Source organism: Nothobranchius furzeri, chromosome 1, assembly GCF_043380555.1.
Source record: "Nothobranchius furzeri strain GRZ-AD chromosome 1, NfurGRZ-RIMD1, whole genome shotgun sequence".
Classification (NCBI taxonomy): Eukaryota; Metazoa; Chordata; class Actinopteri; order Cyprinodontiformes; family Nothobranchiidae; genus Nothobranchius; species Nothobranchius furzeri.
In genome coordinates this window covers 100777584-100791450 of record NC_091741.1, presented here as the reverse complement: position 1 = coordinate 100791450, position 13867 = coordinate 100777584, and the positions used below count along the sequence as shown (strand labels likewise).

Below are 13867 nucleotides of genomic sequence, written 5' to 3'. Positions count from 1 at the left end.
TTAAAGTTATATTACTTATTAAAAACTACTGATCATAACATTGTCATTTCAGAGATTGGTTCACATTTTATTATTGGACTAACACTTTGTTTGATTAGCTTATTAAAAATAGAGTTCTTCTGATTTATTAAAAAGAAAGAGTCCTTTGTCTTCATTCTTCTCCTGAGCTGGAAAGGAAGAAACAGTTTAGACAACTTGAGAACCTTTCCTGTTCTCTCATAAGAAACATCCCCATCACTGAGAATGAGTTCTACCTCATGAAACCTTGAGCCATATGTCATGCAGATTAGTTCTTGTCAGAAACTTCTGGTTTTGCTTTGAGCAGAGCAAAACAGAGCAGGGTCTTTTAGGTCAGAAATGGACAAGTCATCACGCTACATCACTGCTTTGGTGGTCATGTCGTCTCCATGTACAATGTTTTCCACAAGAAGATCATGGGACTCTATTGTTCTCATAATGAATTTGCCTTCAGAAACATCAGTGGTTTGCATCTGATTTGCAGTACAACAACAGAATCTGCAAAAATGTGCTCTGAATGACTGGACAAAGCCAGCAAGACCATGAGCAGCCAAATTCTCAGCTGTCACACAAAGCACAGAACCCTTGATGCACTCACCAAGGGTCTCAATAAAGAGGCCTTCCTGCTCCAGAATTTGTAAATCTTTCAACAAAGGGGAGAGTACACTTTCATACCCATGCCTCTGCAGGTCAGAAACTGCACAGCAAAGCTAGCTGTATAACGTGAAGGCTGGACCTGTACTGACTTGGTAGATTAGCAAGTAACCAATATACCGCAGTGAGTTTGTGGATCTTTCTAGCTGTGCCTAAAGGATTGGCTAGCTCTATGTCATCGACATACATAATCAAAGGCAATCTCAGCTCTCCTGTTACTGACAGAAACTGGTTCTTTCTGAAATATGTCCCATCCTCATAAGACATGTATACACATGGTAGTGATTGTTTAGCCTCTTTAATTTTATCAAGAATGTCTGTATTTCTGAACAAAGACTGGAGCATCTGCAATACTACTACTGTGGGACCACTAGAATCTAGTGTGTACTGGACAGGCATTACTAGAGGGTAATAGCTCCTCACATAGGTTTTCCTGCGTTTAGCAGTGGATAACTCTGAACCTGCTGTAGATGCATTAACAAAAACATTTGTGCTCATGACAGCATCTACCAACTCATTTCGTACGCCATCAGTCACAGGCTGACTATGCTGGTGCAGAATGTCGGCAATGCCGTCTCACAGAAGAGGTTTTGAACACGAGAATATATGTAACAAGTCATCAATGATAGTCTCTATAGCTGTTTCTGACACATAAAGAACACTGGACAATTTCAAGAAAAGGGAAGCCAGGTTGTTTCTCAACTGAGTTTGCAGTTCCCCACTGTCATGAGTGGACTCAGGAAGATTAAGAGGAAGGACTTCCAAGTTCACAGTCATAGTTTGAAGGACCAGCATCTTCACATTCAGCATCACTCTGTAAATGATGGCTGACAGTTTCTTGAAGGATAATTTCACACTTAAATTCTGAAATATCACCATCAGGATGACACCTACTTCTATGAGTATTGAAGGAAGAATACACATTAGTAAGGTAGGGACAATTTTTGAAAGGACAATTTACTGTCTCGTGCCATTTTAGATGAGTCCTTAAGTGACTAAGGAGATGTTTTATCATTGAATGGTGCATTTAATCCGCAAAGGGGACAAAGAAATGCTACACTTTGAGTTTCAAGTTGCACAACTTTCTTAGAATGTATCCGTGTTAGATGAATTTTTAAAGCATTCAGTGACTGAAATGTACAGAGACAAAAATCATATGGGCATGGCAAAGGACTGACTGAGGAAACATTGCTATGATGTAACTAATAATGTTCAAACACCTTTATCTGTTTTTCAAAGATAAGGTTGCAAAGTTTGCACTAAAAAGCCATCACAATTGTTTTTGCATTTAATTGTGTTCTGTATTAAAGTAGCTGTTGAAGTGCTATAAAAATGTTTCTTCCCTATCAACACACCAAAACGGAACTGTTGTTCATCAGCCAGGAGTTTCAGCTTCAGCCTAAAAAAGAGAGAGAAAAAAGTTGTAATAATTTAATGACACTTGACATGGCTTGGCTCTATAGTGATCAAACACTGTATAGAAAAAACAGCTGATCTAGCTATTATTTCTCGAACATTTGCTAATGGCATCACATTATTACCCATAATCATTAATTTATTTAACACATAAGAATGCATAACAGAGCACATCATAGTAAAAAAGCAAATTTTTCTGGAGCAGAAAGGAAACAGATCCATATGGGCCTGTGTGAGGTCTCAATTTTTTTTTCTCATGAATTGTATTCTGCTTAAGACTTACTGAAATGAACGTTTTAATTTTGATTTAATTATCTGCAGCCATTCTCTATTCTCTTTAGCCATTTTAAATATGAAGTACTTAAACACATTTTAAAGATAAACACTTCAGGTCTGACGCACACGATATTAATTCAAATGTTAAGATATTTTTAAAATGGCATTTTAACATTTTTGCCGGACATTTCCAACTTATGTCAGTCAATTCCAGCACGTTTTCACCTGTCCGCTCACTGCAATAATCACGCATACCTTTGTGGCCCGTCCAGCTCCACTGGAGCAACACAAACGTGCTGTCCCGTTTCCCATAGATTTGCATGTCTTCTAGTTAGTTTTTGAGCGAATTTCCCTTTATCATGTGCATCTATTGGCGCTTACACATTAGCGTCGGCACGGTTGGCGTTTGGTTGGGCTGGATGGCGTGAGTTTGGGCTGGTGTAGTGTTCACATAAATCCGAGGGACTTCTCAAGAATGCGAAAATCCCCGAGCCCGTGGTTATGGAACTCAAAAGTATTCAAAATTCAATAAATAAATAAGACATTATGAAATAAATATCTACATGAAGAAATACTAGACAACCATGTAATCTGACAATGAAATGATGACAAAACAGAATGTTATGTAAAATCTAAGATCAATATTATGAAATATTTTTCATTCTTCTTTAAAATGTCTTTATTAATATAATGTTTCTTTCAAAAGTAATTATTTCATAATAATGCAAATTAACATTGAGCCATTTTTATTTATTTCATTCAGTTTTTATTACTTAACGTCTTTTTAACGAAGACAGCTTTTATTTCATAATAGTGTTTTTTCCCATGGCAGATTTATTTCATAATGAGACTTTACAGCAGAATGTCTCAGTCCGTCAGTCAAGCCAGTAGGTGTGGCCTGCAACACCATTGGTTAATCCTTCAACATCGTTTGGTTTTCCTGGATTTCTGCTCACCGTATATGACCGGACAGTTTAAGGTATTTCTCTGTAACACCTTCCTAGGTCAATGGTCATGAAAGATGGTGGCATTGCCTGAACTTAGTTTAGCTCTGTTTTCTTTGGCGAATCAAATAGAGTTGAATAGTTTGTCAGTAGACAATATTTTGAGTTGTTTGGATGACATTTTTGCAACATTTGGTTCGATAATTTGTGAGTGATTGCTTTTGTCTGACTGAATTAGCAGTCACTGACACACTGGCTCCACCCCGTTAGTGTTGACTGACGGACTGAGACATTCTGCTGTAAAGTCTCATTATGAAATAAATCAGCCATGGGGAAAAACACTATTATGAAGTAAAAGCCGTCTTTGTTAAAAAGATGTTATGTAATAAAAACTGAATGAATGAAATAAAAATGGCTCAATATTAATTTGGGTTATTTTGAAAAAATGCCTTGAAAAAACATTATATTAATAGACATTTTAAAAGAATGAAAAAAATGTCATAATATTGAGCTTAGATTTTACATAACATTCTGTTATTTCACCATTTCATTGTCAGATTACATGGTTGTCTAGTATTTCTTCATATAGATATTTATTTCATAATGTCTTATTTATTTAATTAATTTTGAATGCTTTTGTGTTCCATATGTGGGCGGCGCTCAATATGCGCGGGAAACTCCACTCCATAAGGTAAACAAAAGGCGGACATGAGCTCTGTTGCTTTTGGAGACTCAGAACCACATTATTGTATTAATTTGCTGTGTGTGTCCTCGTAATCTTGTGCCACATACACACATGCACACACACAAATTTCTCCCTTGAGCAGCTGTCTGCTTGCCAGGGCAAGAGCTGCGATGCCGAGAACAGGTGCGCGCGTGCGCGCACACACACAAACACATGCACACACTGATTTCTCCCCTGAGTCTGTTTGCCAAGGCAAGAGCTCTGATGCAGAGAATAGGAGTACACACACACACACGCGCGCGCACACACACACACACACACACACACACACACACACACACAAAGCTATTCATTTCTCCCATTCTCCGGATCGGTAGCTCTGTGCTACAGACAGAAGTTTACTCAACAGCATCCAGCATGAAAATGAATCGCACATGCAGGACACATCCACTGGCTCATTCTTGTCGCCGATCGGAGGCGTCATTTCAGCCGGCCAATCAATCCAGTGTCGCCTCGGTCCCAGTCTGACCGCTGGGGAGAAGGTCTGAGAAAAAGAATTGTCTCGGCATCAAAAACGCAAATCTGACCTTTGTGTGAAACCTAATTCTGGTGCCGACGCTAATGTGTAAGCCCATATTGTTGCTCCAATTCTAGGCGCTGCCACCACAGCACTGCTCTCGTACTTCTCAGTTTAGTTCAGAAGCAGAGGAATTTTTTATGATATTAAAATACAGGAAAGCGGGGTCAAATACAGGAGATTCCCGGCCAAAATGGGACACACATGGTGCAGAGATTATTACCAAGGTGTAATGTAGTCACTCGTTTATCTGAATTAATGAGATAAACTACGGAGGAATTTTAACTGAAGTTAGAAGAGCTGTAACATGTCCCTTTTCCATCCATCTGCTGTTCATACCGCTAAACAATGTAGACAGAATTCAGGACTCAGTTGGTCGAGTTTGAACAGACAGCAGAGGAATTCACGCCTTTACAGGCAGGCAGATTTTACTCCGCCTCTCCCCCAATTTCTCAGTAATTCAGAAAGGCGGTGCTTTGTTCCATATACGTTTCAGTATTGAATAACTTTTCATATTTTATTCTACAACAATTGCTTATTTATGACCAGGGTCCGAAATTAACACTCGCCACCGCAGCTCTACCTGCCACCTGGCGAGTAAATGTTTGCACCAAATTAGTTATGTTTATCAGTCATCTTCCACGGATGTCTGATACTCCTCCCGCCTGCATGCACCGTACACAATCGTACGCGAAACGTGAGCGCCACATCCAACGTCATTTCCGCCTATCCCATTCAATCAGTTTATCAAGTTAGCAGTTAGCTTCGTGTTAAAAGTAGCGGTGAAATGTGGCGGTTTTTAACTGGAGTCAGCCAGCCTTCCAAAAGAAAACTCGTCGAACTGGAAGAATAACCACCAGGACCAGTGGCAACCAGAAGATTTTGTGAAAAGTGGCGAACTGGAGATGGCGGAGTCGTGAGACAATGGCTACATTATGATGGCCACGTAGCGTTGCTGCCTTTCACAGACAACTGTCCCTCGGCATTCTTCAAATATCCAATAAATGCCCATACTTCCGACTTTGTCTTCTTTGAGGGATAATAAATGTCCCGAGTGCTGCCGTCTCCTCCTTTGGCCATTATTTCAGCTTTAGCTTAAAGAAAGTTTTGGTCGTAAACAACAAAGTGCGCATGTGCCGCCGGTATACGGTGGTTGGTAAGGGTCATCGCGCCTACACCGCAGCCACGGTAATCCATTGAGATAATATATATATATTTTTAAACAAGACAGTTATTATTGTTGTCAACTTTTTAACCGGGGTTTACTGCTACATCGGTTACCATGACAACCCTAGCCCTGACACACTTTCAGATATTCTCATGGTGCAGCTGTGTTCTCCAGAGATCAAGGACTATGACCCAAATGAGACTGTAATGCTTTGGCACAAAGACAGTGTCAGAAGCAGGAGGCCAGACTTCATGGACAGAGAAAACAAGGAGTCTGACTAGATTTCAATGAAAGAGTTCATAAAAACATCTCTAAAAATAAATAAATAAATAGTCAAAATGACAAAAGAGTTGTTTTCCTTATTAATTGATGTTTTAATTATTTTGCCACTTTGTTTGGAATCAACATAATATAGAATAACATGCTTTAGGTAGATCTAAATCATTTAGAATTTTGGCCGGTAAAAAATATGCTTGGCCGGTAGATTTTCATCATCTACCAGCAAACTTGGCCGGTGAGTAAAAAATTTAATTTCGGACCCTGTTTATGACGACAAGGCAGAAATATGCTTTTCATAAAAAATAAAACTGACCAAAGAGCTCCTTAAATGCAGCAATGGCGACAAACGCAGCAGAGCGTTGTTGGCTGAATCCACTCCGAAGTCCAAACAAGCCACAGCACGTCTTTGTCTATCCAACAATGAACAAAAAATGGTACAGAAAAAATTCTTTCACCCAAGAATAATTGTATTTCTCTTCATAAATTACCGTTGAAAAAGTTTTTCGGAGTACTGAGCGGGCATCCAAACTTGAAGCAAGCAATCCAAGATGACTGTTTCAACCAGCTCTCGTGAAGAAACAGGTGGTGTATGTACGTGTGCACGTACGTGCGTAGTGACGTCACTGTTTACGCAAATTATTTGAGTGAAATGTCCTAAAGTCATCAATGTTTTCGACTACTGATTAATTAAAATTAAAAAAAAAAATCATTGAAACTACTCAGAAAAATAAGGTTGTATGAACCTATAGAGTTTTTATGTAGTGGCTACTTAATTCTTTTATCAAACTATTGCAATTCCATCTTACAGTGTACTAGTGCAGTTGTTGGTATAAAAATCCTGAAATATACTTTCTACCTCTCCATATCTTTATTTTCATATCTGACTTATAAAAATATTAGTTGGACAAAGATAAATTACATTAATGCTTTATAGAACTGGAATTTCAAAGAGGTGTTAAATAAATGTTAAAATGGCTTGCCCTAATACATTGGTATAGAAAAATACAGGGTGATCGTAGAGCATTACTAAATGAATCCTTGTTTAAAGGATTTTTCTAATATTACTGTTAAGGACGCATTCCTGAACTTTGCAGATTTATGCTCTCGTCGCCCTCTCAAGGCTTGCTGCGTAACGTCACTGTCGTAACATCAAATCTGTCTATCACGCATAAGAGGCATGTTTACTGGCTGTTTTCCAACTTGTGTGCCCAAACACATTAAATGGCATTTCAGCATTGAAAAAAGTTTTATCAGGACTGAATAACAACTTTATGCCCGACCCAACACAAAAACCCAGGTGAAATAATTTATTACTTACCTATTCATTAGCAGCACTGTTTAGTCAGAACGCGTAGTACATGCTGTTCTTTCAAGTAGAGCTCTCCAGCAGCCCAATAATAACTCTGGTCTTTGCACGTGCTCTATCGGGTTGTCTTGTGTTAAGAAAGAGAGAAAGTGAATAAGAAAGTGTGAATAGTTGATCCTGAGGAAGGTGGAATAGGTGGGGAGAGCAGAATAAAGAGGAAGTGGTGAAGAAGGTCACACAAAAGGCAGCTTGAACAAGTGAGTCTTCAGCTGCTTTTTAAAGGAGTTCACTGAGTCCACTGATCTCAGGCTCAGGGGGAGAGAGTTCCAGAGTCTGGGGGCCACAGCAGCAAATGATCTGTCACCTTTGGTCTTTAGCCTGGTGAGTTGCACAACCAGTAGGCTTTGATCACTGGACCTCAGGGACCTGCTGGGGGTGTAGGGACTAAGAAGATCACCCATGTAAGATGGTGCTTGCCCATGTAAGGCCCTATAGACCAGAACCAGGATCTTGAAATGAACCCTGAAGTTGACTGGCAGCCAGTGAAGCTGGAGGAGAAGCAAGGTGATGTGGGTGTGTTTGGAGGACTTGGTCTGAAGCCGAGCACAGGCATTCTGAACCACCTGTAGACGGTTCAGGGAGGTTCTGCTCAGACACGTGAAAAGATAGGTACAGTAGTCTAAGTGTGAGGAGATGAAGGTGTGGATAACTGTCTCAAGTTCAGAGTGAGACAGAATGGGACCCAGCTTAGCAATATTCCTGAGATGGAAGAAGGAAGAGCGAACAAGAGAACTGACATGAGAATCCAGGGTGAGAGCTGGGTCAAAGGTCATGCCAAGATTCCTGTCGGAAGGTTTGGTGTGAGAAGCAAGCTGACCAAGGGAGTCTCTGACTTTGGGAACCAGCTTGTCTGGGGCACAAGTGAGGATCTCAGTCTTATCTTCATTCAGCTGAAGAAAGCTCCCAGCCATCCAGGTTTTAATAGAGTCTAAGCAGGTGTGTAACAGCTGCAGCTTAGACATCTCATGGGGCTTAAAGGAGATGTACAGTTGGATGCAGGGCTGGATTGGGACAAAAATTCAGCCTGGGCATTTTGAATGGAGACCGGCCCATCACCAGTTTTTTTTTGGAAAAGACATTAAGCCTTACGCTGTTTCTGACACACGCCAACGTACACTTTCTTATTGGTAGTATTTATGTATCAATCTAATAAACGTAAACCTACACCATCCTTCCTATCCTGGTATTCTAAAAAGTAGGGTTGGGGGTAACTGATTATTTTTAAAATGATTATTCTGACGATTATTTTATCGAATAGTCGACTATTCTAATGACTATTTAGATGATTAATCTAGCGATTACTTTTCTATTGCACAATTAATAAAAACCAAAAAATTCTCAAATAAATTCCTCCAAAAAATTGATAAGTTGTTACTGTAAGAGAATAAACACTACAGGCCTTCCATTTTGTATAACACTGCTTTTATTGTGTTGCGGTTGGTTATGTTCTGGTGATGTGTAGAACTTGGGAGTGCAGGCTGCTGCCTGAGAGGTGGTTGGAGACGGAGTGTCTCCATGCTGCTTTGTTTTGTTCACTTATGTGCATGCGGCAAGTGGTGTTACGACTCCTCCTGGGGATTCACGTCTTTCTCCTATTTTAACTGTAAATCCTTCTAGCTGTTATATTTATAACAAGAAACAGATATTCGGACAGAATATTTTCACGTTTATTCGAATATGATTGTGGAACACACCCAGCATCATAATAAATGAAGTAATAATTATGCCAATTTAAGCCTTTATGGGTGACCAGGACTCTGCGTTTATGAATGTGGAAGACACCCAGCATCCTGTGATGGCACTAATAACATCAAGAGATAATAAATAAGGTAATATTTAGGTCAATTTAACCCTTTACACGTGACCAGGACACTGTAATCAATTTTTGGCAAGGGAAATGATCATTTGTTGCCATTTTTGAGGTGTTTATGAATGTGAAAGACACCCGGCATCCTGTGATGGCACTAATAACATCAAGAGATAATAAATAAAGTAATATTTAGGTAAATGTAACCCTTTACAGGTGACCAGGACACTGTAATCAATTTTTGGCAAGGGAAATTATCTTTTCTTTTTTTTTTTTTTTTGCCATTTTTGGGGTGTTTTTGATGACACAGTTGGCAGTATGAGTACAGTAACATCAACAGATAATACATAAAACCCTTATTTGGTCAATTTTAGCCTCCATGAAAATCTTAGCGATTCATTCACTTTTTGGCAAGTAAAATGCCATTTTATTTGTCTACAATTAAATCATCAATAAAGAATTTAAAGATATTTTGAGGCATTTCTTATAGGTAAACGGGAGGGTGTAGTCTATTTGGCAAGTGACAATCTTAATTTTATGTGCTGAAGAGCTTTTATCTTGTTACTTTTAAATAGAGCAACGTAATGTATAGATAGTAACCTACACAGTGTCATTAAAGCCAAAGCTTGATCATTTTAAATACTTTTTTTCAAGTAAAAATGTGCCCCAAACTAGTTAACTGTGGCTCCATGTCAAGTGGACTAAAGAAAGGAAGGGGAAAAAATTAAATCGCTGGAGAATTGTTTATTTACATTTATACAACGTTTACATTCAATACAGGGTGCCATTTTACATTGTTTATTTTTTTTTTGTATCAAGGCTGTAACATAAAGAAAGCCAGTTCTTACCACAAAGTTTGTGGCACAAACCATCTTTCAATCGCAAATATTGCAAAAAGGATTAATATATCCTCATTGTGAACGTTTAAGACAAATAGCAACACTTAAAACAACTTCCGAACTGGAAAAACTAATGTGGCAAGGTGCAGAAACGAGTACCCGGGCGGGATTCGATCCCCAGACCCCCGGGTTAGAGTCATACGCTCTAACCAGTCAGCCAAAGGAACATCTCTTTGGCTAAGTAGCCAGGGCGCATGATCAATCGGGACATTGTGGATGCTCACACTGCCACATCTTCCTCCCTCTTTCCACAAGCACGTCCTCGTGCTCCCGCGCAGGGTGCCACAAACACTGCCACACTAATATCCGCGATAAACATCTGTTTAAGTACCGGAAGAGGTTATCTTTGCTTTCTGAATGTCCATATTGCTAGATATGCTGAGTTTTAGGGCGAAATCCTGGGGAATTTTGTCTAGAAATGCAATTACCTAACCGTGCGCGATCCCGCGGTGGCTAATCATTTTTTGACAGCGAGTCAATTTATGGCACAACACCGGCTCGGGTTTCTCCTCCTCCTCCCTCTTTTCTTCTCCAACCTGTCGCTGGGCTGAGGCTCCATCACTTCCTAAATTGATTTTACTTGAACCTTCACTACCAAACAACTGTGAGATTTTAACACATGTGCCAGCATCAGCCTGAAGGGCCAGTTTCTTTTTTAGTCGAATTTTCTCCGCTCCTGCTTTCCGTTTTTTGTTCTCCATTTTGTTAAGCTCGTCTGTCTGTTTACTGAGATTCACAAACAACTGGCGGGTGCATCAGACCTCTGGCTATTGGTCCAGCCCAGAGTGTATTATTACCAATTGGCCAATCCACCAACTTTTACGAGGCATCGCGTGGGGCGGCGCGGACAAGTTGTCCGCAACAACTAGAGGCCAGGAAAAAAAAAAAAAAAACAGACACCGGCCCATAAAAGATGAAAGGGTCGGCCCAGCGGGCAGTTGCCCGCTAAGCCCTATGGTCAGTCCAGCACTGGTTGGATGCCATCTGCATAAAGATGGTAGGAGATTCCTTTGAAGGAGCTCAGGATGTGCTGAAGAGGAAGCAGATAGAGGAGGAAGAGCAGAGGCCCCAGCACAGAACCTTGTGGGACACCATGGGTAATGGAGGTGGTGGAGGACCTAAACTTGGAGACGGCCACAGAAAATGAGCACTCAGGAAGATAAGAGGAGAACCACTCCAGAGCAGTTCCTGATAGGCCTACCCCGTCTCTCAGCCTCTCCAGTAGCAGGTGATGGTCAACAGTGTCAAAGGCTGCAGTCAGGTCCAGCAGAACCAGAACAGAACAGTCCCCTGCATCACTGTGAGTCAGAAGGTCATTAGAGACCCTAAGAAGAGCTGTTCCAGTAGAATGAGCTCTACAAAAACCTGACTGGAAGCTACCATAGATGTCATGTTCATCAAGATCAGCTGTGAGTTGTTTAACCACAACCTTTTCCAAGATTTTGGAGATGAACAGAGGTTTAGAGATGGGTCTGAAGCTGCTATGGAGAGAGGCATCAAGACTCGGTTTTTTAAGAAGCGGGTGGATAACAGCATTCCTAAAGTAAGCAGGGACCTGACCAGAAACCAGAGAAGCATTAATAATGGAGAGCACGCTGGGACCGATGGTCTGAAAAGCACTTTTAAACAAAGATGAGGGTAAGATGTTGAGAGGGCATACAGAGGTCGTCATAGAGTTAACTAGTTTGGTTAACTCATGCAAAGAAACAGGAGCAAAGCTATCTAGGTTGATATGCCTGGTTGGAGTCGGGAGAGGCAACGAAATGCTCATGCATTTCTTAACTCAGAAGTATCCCTGAAGGACTTAGTTGTTCGTCCTTTAATCAAAACTTATTTTGAGCCTGAGAGGGTTAAAATCAGCCAAGGATGGAGACAAATTAATGAGGTAACTTGTTCCAGATGGACAGTGCTAAAACAGAAATTGCCCTATTCCCACATATCCTAGACCTGGAGCGATAAACAGTTAGCAGGAACTGATCTGCAGAGCACAATGACCTTGAGGGTACATGTCTTTTTAACAGATCCCCAAGGTACGGAGGGGCACTGCCCTGAAAAAACTGATGAACAAATAAAATAACTTTATACTGTGCTCTATAGGAAACAAGAAGCCAATGAAGCTTTGCCAGCACGGGGCTAATATGGTCCCATTTCTTAGACCCCATCATTTTAGATCCCCATTCACCCCAAGTGCATTCATTTCTACTAATGAAGGCGCTAACCAACTAAAAATACATTTTATAAAGCCTTTTTGCTAAATCAGACACAAATTGCTAACTCTGAGTTGAGTTTGGACTTTTCTACAGTCACTGCTTTGGAGAGTGAGACCCATCCAAAATGGCGGCAAAGCTGTTACACTATCCAACGCCTGATTGGGCATTTATATATTAATGTCTATGGGGGTCTATGTCTATGATATTGCTGTAAAGCAATACGCAGTCAGTACTTCAGGTGGACCCCATAACACTATCACAGCTCTGATCATAATCAACATAACAGATGATAGTACGCAGCCAAAACTTTTCAGCAAAACATTATTTAAGGTGTAAAAGTTGCGGAATGGGGCTTTCTCCTTTTAGCAGAAGGAATTTTAGATTTCTTGGGAATCAAAATCGGTCGAAACGGAGCAGTCCCCGTGGTTGTTGTTGCTGGTTCTACATCTGCTGTGTGCATTTGTTCCAGTTTCACTTTTGTTTTGGTCCTTGCGAGTCGTGCTGTTGTCTTTTTTATTTGCGGTGTTGGAAACTTCTTTATGGAGGGTTAACCACAGCATTCAAAATCGTAGTTAACAGTCTAACCAGGTAATCCCTGCAACCCTACTTGCTAGCTTTAGCATTAGCCTAAGTGTCATAGGTTCATGCTTAACCCCAAACTTTGCACGGTTTCTGCCTTTTACTGTGGTTTTTGTCTTTTTTTTTCTTTTTGACTGGTTTCTCTGTTTTCCTCCATAGCACCTAGATCACCACGTTGTGCTCTATTAAAATGTGTTAAGGTCCATGGTGCGTGCATTTCCAAAGCCTTGAATCATTAAAAAACGACTGGAGGAATTTATTGAATCAAACTACTAAGTACTTGTTTCCACCCAAGTCCCAGGGTTGTGTTGGGATATTCAACAGTTGTATCAACATTTCCATCAAATAAATACTGTTGTTGCTTCTGTTCTTAATACTTTTAGAGGCGAGGACATGCATGTGTACTCTGTAAGGTCTTTATTTTTTGCTCTGCTGCAGGGATCCCTCTGTGCTGGGAAGACATTTTGTCAGTATGGCTTCTCCAGCATTTTGAAGCCTTTGTCAACCCTTTGCCCCCCAGCGATTCATGCCTTTTTATTCCCCAGATTGGATGTGGATGACTTTTCATGTATTATAACATAGCAGGTGCTGCTTGTGTTGGGGTCTCAAAGCTGTATTGTCCACCACACACATACTGGAACAACAAAATGTACACGTGTATTGTAATGGAAATGGGGACTTTCATGTACTGCTAAGCAGGTACATTCCACCGGCAGGTAATCTGCCATTGCATGGCTGTAGCAGATCAGAATAGCTGCCATGTGATAACAGCACCTCCAGGAACATCGGGATTGCTTTCTCTCACAGGTTGGGGGCTCTCCAACGGCTGTTGATACATAATAAATCATTTACACAGTCATTTTGGAATGCAATATCCTCCTCTAAATGCTGGCTTTTCTTCTCCGTGGTTAGTAGAGTAAACGCGGCGGTAGGCGCATTCGTCTGAGGGGGACCTTAAGCCACAGAAATTGAAAATTGATCAGGCAGTA

General features: G+C 40.6%; 1 protein-coding gene across 1 annotated transcript in view; it reads left to right on the top strand.

Annotated features, from left to right (window-relative positions):
- nlgn3a (neuroligin 3a) overlaps window positions 1-13867 on the top strand; it is a 232842-nt gene that overhangs the window by 42231 nt on the left and 176744 nt on the right. The gene's annotated exons all lie outside the window — the stretch shown is intronic.